Genomic DNA, 11,459 nt, shown 5'->3' with positions numbered 1-11,459 from the left:
TCATGTCATGAAACCAGCTCAATGCCTTGTAAGACAATCCATGCTAAGGGAAACACGGTACGAGAGTGAATATTGTCAGAGTTGGAAAAGTGGCTTCAGAACTGCAGGAGTTCAGAAAAAATTAAAAGGACTGTGTCAAAGTCCCAGCTTCTAGTCAGAAAAGTTTTAACACGAACCTTTGGAGGAAAAAAATGTGAACCTATCAGGAGAAGAATAATGATGCAAAATCAGCCAGCATTAATACAAAGGCATAGAGAAAGTACAACATTCTCTGAAGGTAGCCTCAGCTTACATGGTTAAATGCATGTGGATTGACTACAATAGTGTATCTGTGTGTGGTGCTGTGGTTTGATCTATTGAAGAAGACAGGGCTGGAGGAGCTGTCTAGGTCATTATCTCCAGTGCTTTGCAACTGAAAGTGCTGCATACATCCCTGTGTATGCTTGTGTACATGCATGTGTACAGGAAGAGTAAGATCCTCACTCCTACAAAGCTACCTGCATCTCGAAAAACATCTCAGAGCTACTGAAGAGAGACCCTAGTCAAAGAAGACAACAAAACTTCTGCAATTACTAATAAACCTGACAAACTGATTTATGGCTGTTTTTCTTGCTGTGATTTGTTGACAGATTGTTCTTTATGCAAAAATTACCAAGGTTTAAATCTGCATCATATGGCCCCTAATTCAGCCGACAATATGTTACCAATTAAATTCCGCTTAAGCTATCATCAACTAGCAAACCACAGACTGTGTTAAAGAGAATGACAGTCAGATAGCCAGTAAAATCATTTGTGCCGTGATTCCAAAGGCAAGCCTATAAAGGAGGGACATTAAATAACTACATGAAAGATAAAAGAGCTTTTTTTTTTTTTTTTGTAGTGAAAATGAAAATGCTGCCAGTTTTGCGTGTAATGTTGGAGGAATATGCACAAAATCCCTGTCCTTGGTATCCCATACTCTCCTCACATGCAGGAGGAGCTGCACTGCAGGGGAAGTGCTTAGTGAGAAGAGTGTTAATGAAACTTAACTGTTTGGCCTTTCATTTGATCTCCAATTACTCTTTGGCTGGACTTAGGCCCTTGCTTTTTGGTATTGTTATTTTCACTGGCAGAAAGAGGATACATTTACTGCCAGGGAAAAGATCAGATCCCACAGAACAAAGAAGGTGTTTCCAAATTAGCTTCACTTTCCCTAGATGTTTTCTTCTTCACTAAGGTGTCACAGAGTGCCATTGGATGTCACAGGACCTCTCCAAATGCTGACAGTGGCAGCACACTGCACCAGGCAGCGCACCATCTCATTTCCAAATTCTGATAGACAACCTTACCTGGGAAAGGAGCATTTCAGATTTTGCCAAGAGATAAAAACTGCTACTTGTCACAGACCTAGAATAAAGGTGCCTTCCCAAGCAGCCTTGGGCTCTGTTTGCTCCAGGAAAGAGGATGACTTCCTTGGAGTCAGACTCGTGCTGCTCTACGTGGGCTGAGGTCAGCCTACAGGGTGGAGGAGGACTGATTTGGCTTTTGGCTTAAGCACAGCACCAAAGCATTCAGTTGCACAGTGGAAGCACGCCTGTAAATGCTGCACTGTATGGAGCTTCCCACTGTGAATTTTATCTCTCTCCTTATCTCAGCTTTAATGTTGTGGTTGTGTATTAAGTGTAGGTAAGAAGGGATAGTAATCTTTGTTTAGAAAATCGAGCATCTAACTATTAACCCCAGTGAATTGAAAATTTACTCCTTTTCCCGCTATATGATCATCGCAGTCATTATTTACTTAAGAGCTTTTTAATGCTTTGCTGTCTGCATTGATGACTGCAGTGTCCTAGCAAGGGACTAGAATTTGGGATCTCATCGTGAGGTGTCTCTAATGAACACTTGAACTCCCCTTCCTTTCTGTACATTGCAGTACAAAATCATAAGCCAAAAAACCCCACGGAGAAGCAACTAAAATTATAACACTTTCAAAAAATACAAACATCCCTCTTACTGAAGATTACAATGTAAATCAGGCATCTATTATTTCTGTGTCAGTATAATAATATAAAAAGAATTTGCGCATGATAAGAGGCATCCTCTAAGGATGACAAATTAAGCATAATAAAACAGTTAGGAGAGAACATAAATAAGAAGGCATTTGGGGCAAATCCTCTTCTTCCTCTACAGTCATGCAAATAAACGGCTCGAGGGATACACGTCCTTGCTGACAACATGGCAGCCAGTCCCACAGAGGCTGATAGAGACCTCAACAAGTCTCTCTTCCTAGCTATCCTGCCCAAAAAAGAAGGGGGGTAACAGCAGAATCTTTGGTCTCCACCCCAACCATGCCTTTGTGGTCACACACATGAAGAATTGCAGTGCCATTTTACACCTCTCTGTCATCACACGGCACACTGTGCTTGCTGTCTGGGATGGTAAGGCCCAGGATGGAACAGGCTACCCCTCCAAATGGAAAATTAACGTAAGGGTTGTGTATGAAATTAGATCTATGGATCTGTAATGTCTTCCAGCATTTCTGTGAGGTCTTCATCAGCTCGTCTGTATAGGCATATTTTGGTGTAACTCAGCTGAACTTGGTTGAACTGCTTCTCATGTCTTCCTGTATGAAGTAAGAGTCAGTCCCTGTGTGATTCAGTAAATTTCTTCATGCATCGGCACTGTCAGGACATAATGTTTTTGTCTTTTTTTTCTTTTTTTTTTAAATCTTGCCTGTGCATCTGTGTGTGGTGCTGGAGAAAAAAAACAATCCTACAGCATCAGGCAAAGCCCTTGCTGAGTGCTCCGCTATGGTACATTTGTCAGTGTTTTTCCTGCTTTCTCGTTCAGATTTTTTCCCGTTTATTTTATAGGTTGCCCTGCAGATCGTGTGGGAATGCAGATCAACCACTGCTGAAGAAGTTAGTCACGAGGGATGTCACACCAGGCATGAGGATAGCTTTCTCTTCTCTGTTTCCTGCTTAAGCAGATGACACTGCAATAGTCCTGTGTGGCTCAGGTCTCTGCAGCCCAACTCTACAGGGTCTGGCAGACTGCACACTGCCTCCAGATTTCTGTGTGTCTGCACTGATGGACTCAGGACCCACCCCTTCTCGGTATCCTCTGGGATCCACCCAGCCCCTTTTCCTCTAGATTTCCCCTCCCATGAACAAGCTCAGCACCAGAGTGTGATGATCATTTCTGAGGGAGAGCAGCAGTCACCTCAGCTCACTGCATATGGTTTTTAATTACAGACAAGAAGAGGACTGATGGAGAAGTTATAGAGGAGCCGGGTTGTCACCTGGGGACCACGTGCAGCTGATGGAAGTCATAGTGGACTTTGTTCTAAATAAGCACACCTTGTCCCAAAGATTGGCTGCAATAGTCCCTGTGCATCTTAGCACAGCACTGGCCTGGTGCACCCATCAGCTCTGGTTCTGGAGGAGAATGGGTGCTTTGGGCTGCTGCTATATGTGCTTTCTTATAAAGTATCTTTTTTCCTCCTTGCTTGATTTTTCAGATGGAGCTAGATCTGTCCAGAGGCTCGATGGTGGTGAATGCATGCATTAGTTAGACATAATGAACAGCAGGCTGCATGGCATTTTGCAAGAGTTCCCTTCCTGCTCTACCAGCAAACAACAGAGATAACTGCTGCCTCCTAAATTTCCATACTCTGCTTCTTTCTGGGCCCAGTCCAACTTGCACTCAAGGTGTCTGGGAAATTTCCACTGTTTTTCATGGGTTTCAGGCTAGTCCATCCTAAGAGAGAGGAAAAAAAAAAAAAAAAAAAAAAAAAAAGGAAGCCAAAGTTGGGTAATTACCCAGTGGCATCTAAGCTGGATGTGCCTATAGGAAGGATACAGGGAAAACAGAATCTGTGCCACTTGAAATGGTGTCACCATCTAGTCCCCAGCCAGTGTATCTGCTACAATTCCTAATTTATGCAGTGATTTAACATCACTGTGGGTCCAGCTCATTGAAGCAAATTTATATGCAGGAGCACTATTTTAATCTTAGACTTACAATAATTTTAATTAATAGTAGCTTCCTTTTCCAGTCTGTCAACATATCTCCACCTCTTGGCTTTTTAAGAATTAAAGTAAATATAGAAATAAAAATATTAAATTATTGCAAGACAACCAGAACAAAGAAAACAGCAGAACCCTGAAATCTAGAGATGTGAAAAATGGCCAAGTCTTTTCAACTCCATCCTGTCTACTCAACACTGCTGTAGCTAACTCCATCTTATTTAAGGCTTGCTAAAACTAAATGTTGAAATGAAATAATCAACATGCCATAATAGGCCATCTCACCCTTATTCTATTCAATCTGTCCTTTATTCTTTCAGTTTCTCAGGTGTGAGGTTTCTTTCCCACCCCTGGTTGCTATTAAATATCACCTTCACAACTTTGCCTGTGGCATTTATCCTGCTGCTACTCTAATTTTGCTTCCTCTTCCCTGGAAACAGCTGGTCTACGTGGGTAGCTCGTCCACAGCATGGTGGGACGTTATTGGGAATCTTGTTGTTAATGCTAATGGAGCTGGTCCAGCTGCTGGCACAGACCATATGGCTTTACAGGATTTCAGACCCGAAACGCTTGCCCTGTATTTTGGGAGCACAGAGCATGGAGGACAGGGCTCAGCCAACCTCCTTGCTTTTAGCCCCGTCTTCCCTGTGGTTTATTTCCAGGAAGGGACACGGTCCCACTGCTGGGGACAGGTGAGATGGCCCACCATCCTGCTGCTGCACCTCTCCAGGGAGAGGTTTGTGGCTCCGCTCTCTATAGGACTGGGGAGATTATGGGCTGTTTCACCCCCCATGACTCAGAACTGAAATTTAGTGTGTCTACATTGCCCTTATCAAAGCAAAAAAAAAATTGTGCTCAGAAACCAACCACCACGTTGCTTCCAATAGGGTTAAAATTTACCCACCAGGGTGCCTCTTGAAGGTGTGGGATTTTTAATATTGAATATAAAATGATACACCTTTCTCTTTTTCTAAGGATTCACCCATTTAATGGTTAAACATGAAAAGGGGCTACGAGAAACATCCTGAATTACAGTTTAAATGAGTTTAAAATTCCAGTTGCTTATAGCTTAAAAAAAAAAAAAAGTGTCTGAAACCAAATGGTCTCAGTGGGGTGGTGCATGGGCAAAATGTAAAATGACACATAATGAAATAAAGTAATTTTATTTGCAAACCTGTTCAGAAGCCTGGTACAGACTGTAACGATCAAGCAGAAGCAGTCTCTCATTTCTCTTGGTGTTCCTTTGCAGAATTATGTGACCCAAGAAAGAAAACATTAAGATCTTCTGATTTCACCCTATAGGACAGAGAAATACGCTTTGGTTAATGCTTACCATAATTCTATCTACTTGGCTCAGACAGTTATATTTTTATGAATCTTACGTTACTTTCTGTCACCCTCTAGGCAACAATATAGAGTTATTACAGTATAAAGGAAAATGCTTCCTGTTGAGCTTATACTTGAACAAGTCTTAACCAAGTGGAAGCTCTTAATAAAAGGGTAAATATACTAAGGAATAAACAGGTACAGCGAATAAAAAGGAATACTGGATTTATTGATGCTCAGGTTCATGGCACAGACCAGCGAAATGTAGAAAACGCCAAGGTAAAGCTGACAGGCCGAGCTCGGTCAGAAATCTGAGGGAGTTAGAGTTTTGTTAAGTGAATTTAGTGCTCATTAAGGGATTTGTGGTGTCAGCATTACCGAGCGAAGTCCTCTCTCGCCCTCACATCAGGAAGAGCGTAGCGCAGCAAGATTAATTCTGCGTCCGTCCTCTTCTTGGCCTCCTCAATAAAATTATCACCCAGGGACCCAATTGTTCGGAGCTAGCCGGTGCATACCTGCTCGCCAGGAATTTAGCTGAGATCACCCCCTCCTTTAATGCGGCACGTGGATCGTAGTGCCCTGCGCTGGGCTGGGTTTCAAGCACCGGATTAACTTTGTGTTTTTTTTTTTTTTTTTTTTGCTCTGTAATGATTTATTTGCATACCTTTAGTAACTGCATAATGCACAGAAGCCTTTATTGGCTGGCCCGTGCACTGGCATCGCTTCTTCATTTGATGTGTGCCTGGGAGGAGGTGTCCTTCTGCTCTTTGCAATAACGGGTAGAGGCGGGCACCCCGCTGTCCTGGGAGCTTGCTTGTGCCAGCTCTTGGTGGCTGGAGACCCTTCTCCCAACCATTAAGAGCTGCATACACCCACTGGCTACAGATAACTTGCAGACTGAGTTGAAAGGAAAATACTGTCAGTGGTGCTGGCTGCTTTCGTTAAGAGCAATGACAATGCTTTGCTTCTCTCTGAAATGCCCACACAAATTGTTTCCTTCTGCTTTACATCTCTCTACCATCATTTTTTCCCCTTGTTCTCACTCCAGTTATTTTGACTATAAGTTTGTTTTGCACAGCAGAGGAAATAGAGATCTGCAAATACTAAACAGACTCAAGCAAAAATATTGGTGCATACGTTCTCAAATTAGTTACTTGGAGTGTGGCTCTAGAAAACACTGGTGAGTTTGGAAAAAATGAACTTATTTGGTCTGGCTGTGTATCTTTCCCTCTCAGCTGAAACCAGCTAGATATAGTTTTCATTCTACTGGAAACTATTCACAATGAGTATACAAGTATATTGCAAACCCTCTCTCCCTATGGCCCCGTGTGGCTTTTTAAGCCCAGATATTAAGCCTTCCTCAGCATTACCTTATCCTTTCGTCCAGACATCATTCAAAGGTACAGTTGACTTTCTAAATTACATCATATGTAAGTAGATTTATTTTTCCTTTTCTGCAGATATAGTTTAATTTCCTTTTCCAATTTGCATGGGTGCACACTCATAAATTTTAAATATATTTAACCTCTTTTCAAAAGACCCTTTGAATTTCTCTAAGGTCTGTGCCCTCTAAGATGGATACACAATCTTTTGTACATAAAAACCCACTGAGACTTCCAGAAATGCTGCATTAAACACCTCCCTGCCTTTCCAAAAGGCTCTCTCTTTCCCTCATGAAACAAAATGTTCCCATGCATGATGCTCCCGTTAGCCCAGAAACGGAGAGACGTTCACTGGGGCTTTGCTGAATGTACAGTTCATCGAGTACCAAAACAGTGAGGGAAGGTCAGCAGGGCTGTCCTGATCCCAAATGGTGATCCTGCCATCCCAGGCTCCTGGACATGGCCTCGACCAGAGCCTACAGCTGCTGGAGGAAAGCAGAGGTATTTCAGCATAGCAGAGATGGGCTGACCTGTGCCCATGGCAAGTCCTCTGAGGCATTAAGAACTGATGAAAGGATCCCACCCCAAACTCTTTTGCCTTTCTTTTTTTTTTTCTTTTTTTTTTTTTCTCTCTCTTCTCAAATGCCTGTTACATCCGAGTTGTCACCTTGCCATCCAGGTGGCATTACCACCATTGCCTCTCTTGTTCCTCACCGTTAGATTTCCCTTTTGGGGAGCACCCCCTTTGGGAAGCCCACATCTACACCCACTTTCCAACTGAATGATGAGGGGGGACCATTTCTTTGTCTTGCCAAAGAGAAAGGTGAGGAGCAAGAGGCTCCTCAGCAGGACCTGCCTCCCAGGCAGAGCGCTCCACTTGGGTTTGGGGAAGAGTAGCTGCTAGGGGGTTGTATTAAACCTGGCCATGGCTGCAATTGCTGGTTCAATTTGAGTGGCCGGACTGGGAGAGCCCATTTTGCACACCAGAGGTGACCTGGGGAATGCAAAGGGTGGCAATGGGAACTGCATGGAAGCTGTACTTCTGTCCCCACTCCGTGCCCCACGGCACATCCTGGCTGCTGGTACCCAAGCCCAGCTCACCGCAACACCAGAGCCCCCCGGAGAGCACACAAAAGACCTGTGGTTGTTCAGCGAGGACCACCTGCCTCTCCTCCTTGTTTTGGTTTGTAAATGTAATTATCCAAAAACATATATATCATCCTAATCTTTCCCAGATGTCGTGGTGCTGGCTTCATTCGGGTCTTGCCAGTGCGGGCTGGAGGGGAGCTCGCAGCCTGCCCAGCTCGGCGTTGAGTGGGGCGGGGGGGCTCGCTCTGCTCCGATGCCTTTGTCTCCTGCCTGTTCTGCCAGCACGGAGGTTTTCTTTGGGGAGCTGCTGCTCCGAGGATGCTCTGAGAGGATGCAACCTTAAAACCAGCACGGTCGCAGAGAATGATAATGAGGGAGTTTATTAAAGTCGTTTACCAGGCAGGAACAGAGTGCACAGGAAGCATAGGATAGAAGGGAGTGCGGAGTAATTGCTTAACTAACCCTGCTGCTGCTCACAATTTCAGAAACCTTCACGGGAAAAATAAAGGAGAGGTTAAAACACGCTTCTCCCCTCTGCCCCCATCCCATGCCTGGCCCCAGAGCAGCCACCCCAGTCCTTGGACCCCTGGCCAGGTGCTGTGCCGGGAGCAGGGTGCGTGCCTGCTGGTCCTACCCATCACCAGCACCGCAGGTCATGCCCTCCCCATCGCCCAAAAAGCCCCCATCCAGCAAAAGGTCTTTGTTCGAGCCGGCCCCCAGGGAAAGCCCAGTCCTAAGGCTGGGCTCAGTCCTTTTGTTTGCAGGTTAAAAACTTGACCTTCCCCTCCCCTGAGCCCCAAACGGCCCTCGTAGCACTTCTGTCCAGCAATTACATCTTCTTTTTAGATCTTACTCAGGCAAACAGAAGGACTGCGATAACATAAATAGGTCTCAAAACCTTTTGTGTGGGGGAAAAAATATACAGGAAAGAGAAAAACGAGGGAAAAGAAATGCATGTGTCTCTAATTGGCATAATTCCTTCAGCCCTGGCTCATAATTTAAGACGGATCAATTCTACAGCTGACATGATAGATGTCATCATCAATACTCGGAAACAGCGATTTATATTTCTTCGTTCAGGGACACGGCCATCGACGCACCTCGGTGGGGGTCCTACATGCGAATCGGGAGCAGGATGTGGCCGGCAGATGGAGACTTGGCTGAGACTTCCAGCCACGCAACTTATTAAAATAATAAATATTTTCATTATCCACGGAATCCATTATACTTCTCCATTTTAGCAATAGTTAAATAATAATTTGGATTAATTACCAAGCTAAATCATTAAAAATTAAATCCATATATTTCTTTTCTTTAAAAGAGTGATAGTTTGCAACCATTTGTGTATTATGCATGTTAAGTGGGAGGGTGATGAAATATGTTGTGTTAACTGAGCTTTGACAGCATCTGTATCCATGCCACATTATGCTCTGGTCTTATCAAATCTCAGAAGCTACTGTGTATAAATAGACTGTGATGATATTTGCAGGAGAGAAATCATTCACAATAATTTTTTGGCATCTTCTGTAGTGACTAGAGAAGAACCGTCTAACGAATATAGCATATAATAATGCAATAAAGGGGTATATAAGAGCCCGGGATGAGGAGCACTTGTACTGAATCAGAGTTATGGTTCAGCACACGCTACCTATCAGACATAAACACAACTTTCATCCTAAGGAATTTCAGAGCAGATTGCAAGTTGAAACGAATAGGGAAACCCAATTCAGAGGTCATTTTGCTCTCTGCTGAAGCAACGATTGGCATCGTGATGGAACTTCGCAGTTACTTAATGAAACATTATCGGCTTGACATATAGGTATGGGGGGAAGTAATGCTGTCCAGTGAGTAAAATTATTTATGAATGTGCATTTTATTATGTTTGGAATACTAAACTATGGGCTGTGCAGCTGCACAGACTGCGTGTTACTGAGCTCTGTACAGGAAAAAAAAACTGTGAAACTGGATAGGCTGTGATATACAGCTGGCTGGACTAGATAATCCAGTGGTTTTACCTTGCCGTAAACTCTACGAGGTTATGAAAGGAACTACGTTTAAAACTCCATTACGCTTAAGCCTGTAAGTATCTAATTAAAGTGGGGCGCTGTACTGAAATTTAAATAGCAACCCTCTTGTTATAAAACATATTCAATGGACTTAAGAGCCCACTGGACAAGCAAAACATGTCCTAAAGCTCTGGGGGACTGATTCTGCAGCACCTACTCTAATTTAGGAGCACTTGTCCCTGAGGAGCCGATACTGCTCGGCGTGGTGACGAGTTGCAGGAGCAAGACTAAATAATGCTTCCTGCCTTCTCCATCCTTTGGAAGAGATTTGTGTCTGGGCTTTATGTAAACACCCACCGAGGAGCTGTATATGTCATGTCCCAGCTTACACAGGAGCTCGGAGTGGCTTCTGGAGCTCTCTGTGAAGACTGACTTGCAAAGAGATGTGCATTGCACATGGAAAAAAAGTGTACCTGGGCTCGGTGGCCTTCCTTCTGAGCAGGGTAGCAACCTGCCCTCTGGAGGAAATGCTGATGGATTAGTTTTTTTGGGCTAGAGCACCTCTGCCTTGGTGTGGCACAAGTGGGGTAATGAAGGAGAAAATCGTATCCTTGAAACACACCATACTGGTGCTGAGGAATTTCCTATGCTAGTCACCAGAAACTTGTTTAAACTCTGCTTATTTCTGTATCTCACAGTACCTCTGGAACTCCTTTCCCGGTCTGCGAAAGCGTTCGGCTAAGGTCCTGTGAATTCCCTGGGAATTAATTCATTGCTTGCTGGGTAAACGTTGTTTTAAAGGTAGGTTATGCTGAAGAGATACTAGAGAGAGATTTTTTCACACAGGATGTGAAGAATGTAGTATTTCTCACCTCCCCCTTATTTTATGTTGCATTAAAATTATCTTTACTCTTCCTCCGGCAGTTGCTATGCCGCACTCAAGACAGAGAGTCTGGGAAGTGGGAAATGTCAACTTTTAAGATGATGTTCAGCTTTCTCGTTACACGCATTCTTTATGTAATGGGTTTGAATTACGTGTTGTTCACAGGCTTTCAGCTCTTCTTAGAAGGTTAGCTTGACTGGGCACAGTTGCTTGCTTATTCTTAATAAAGAGTTGATGACACGGGAAAGAGCCCAATGAGGGGCCGAGCAATTTATAGGTGAATCTTTAAGAATATACATGCAATGAGCAGGATTAGATGGCAAATAGTTTATTTGTATTTATACAACACCATGCTTTCCTAGAGAGGCAAGCTTCACTCCCTGCAAGAGCTGCAAACCACATCGCCAAGTCCCACAGCAAGGGGTGGCCAAGGGGGATTGGTGACTGCAGGAAAGCCATGGGTTGCAACAGGCAGCATAAAATGTGTTCCTTCAGTCAGGGTCCTGAGCTCCTTCCAAATCTGTGCTCATTTATTGCACGTTATGGTTAGGATCATGCTATGCTTTGTCATATATGGGACACACATCACGGAGAAAGAAAAATCAGGGCTGGAAGGGTAACCTGCCGGTGTGGGGTCATACACAAGGAGCTTCAAAAAGTCTGTCAAGGCCAGCACTTGGCTGCTAAGTTGAGATTTTCAAGTGATATTAATTTCAATGCGGTTAGTCTTGATGTACTCTGCTCTGCCTGAGAATCATAGCTGATGGGA

Source organism: Anser brachyrhynchus, assembly GCF_964034855.1.
Source record: "Anser brachyrhynchus genome assembly, chromosome: 1".
NCBI classification, from domain to species: domain Eukaryota; kingdom Metazoa; phylum Chordata; class Aves; order Anseriformes; family Anatidae; genus Anser; species Anser brachyrhynchus.
The sequence above is the reverse complement of the archived record's forward strand: the minus strand, read 5'-3'. Positions refer to the sequence as shown.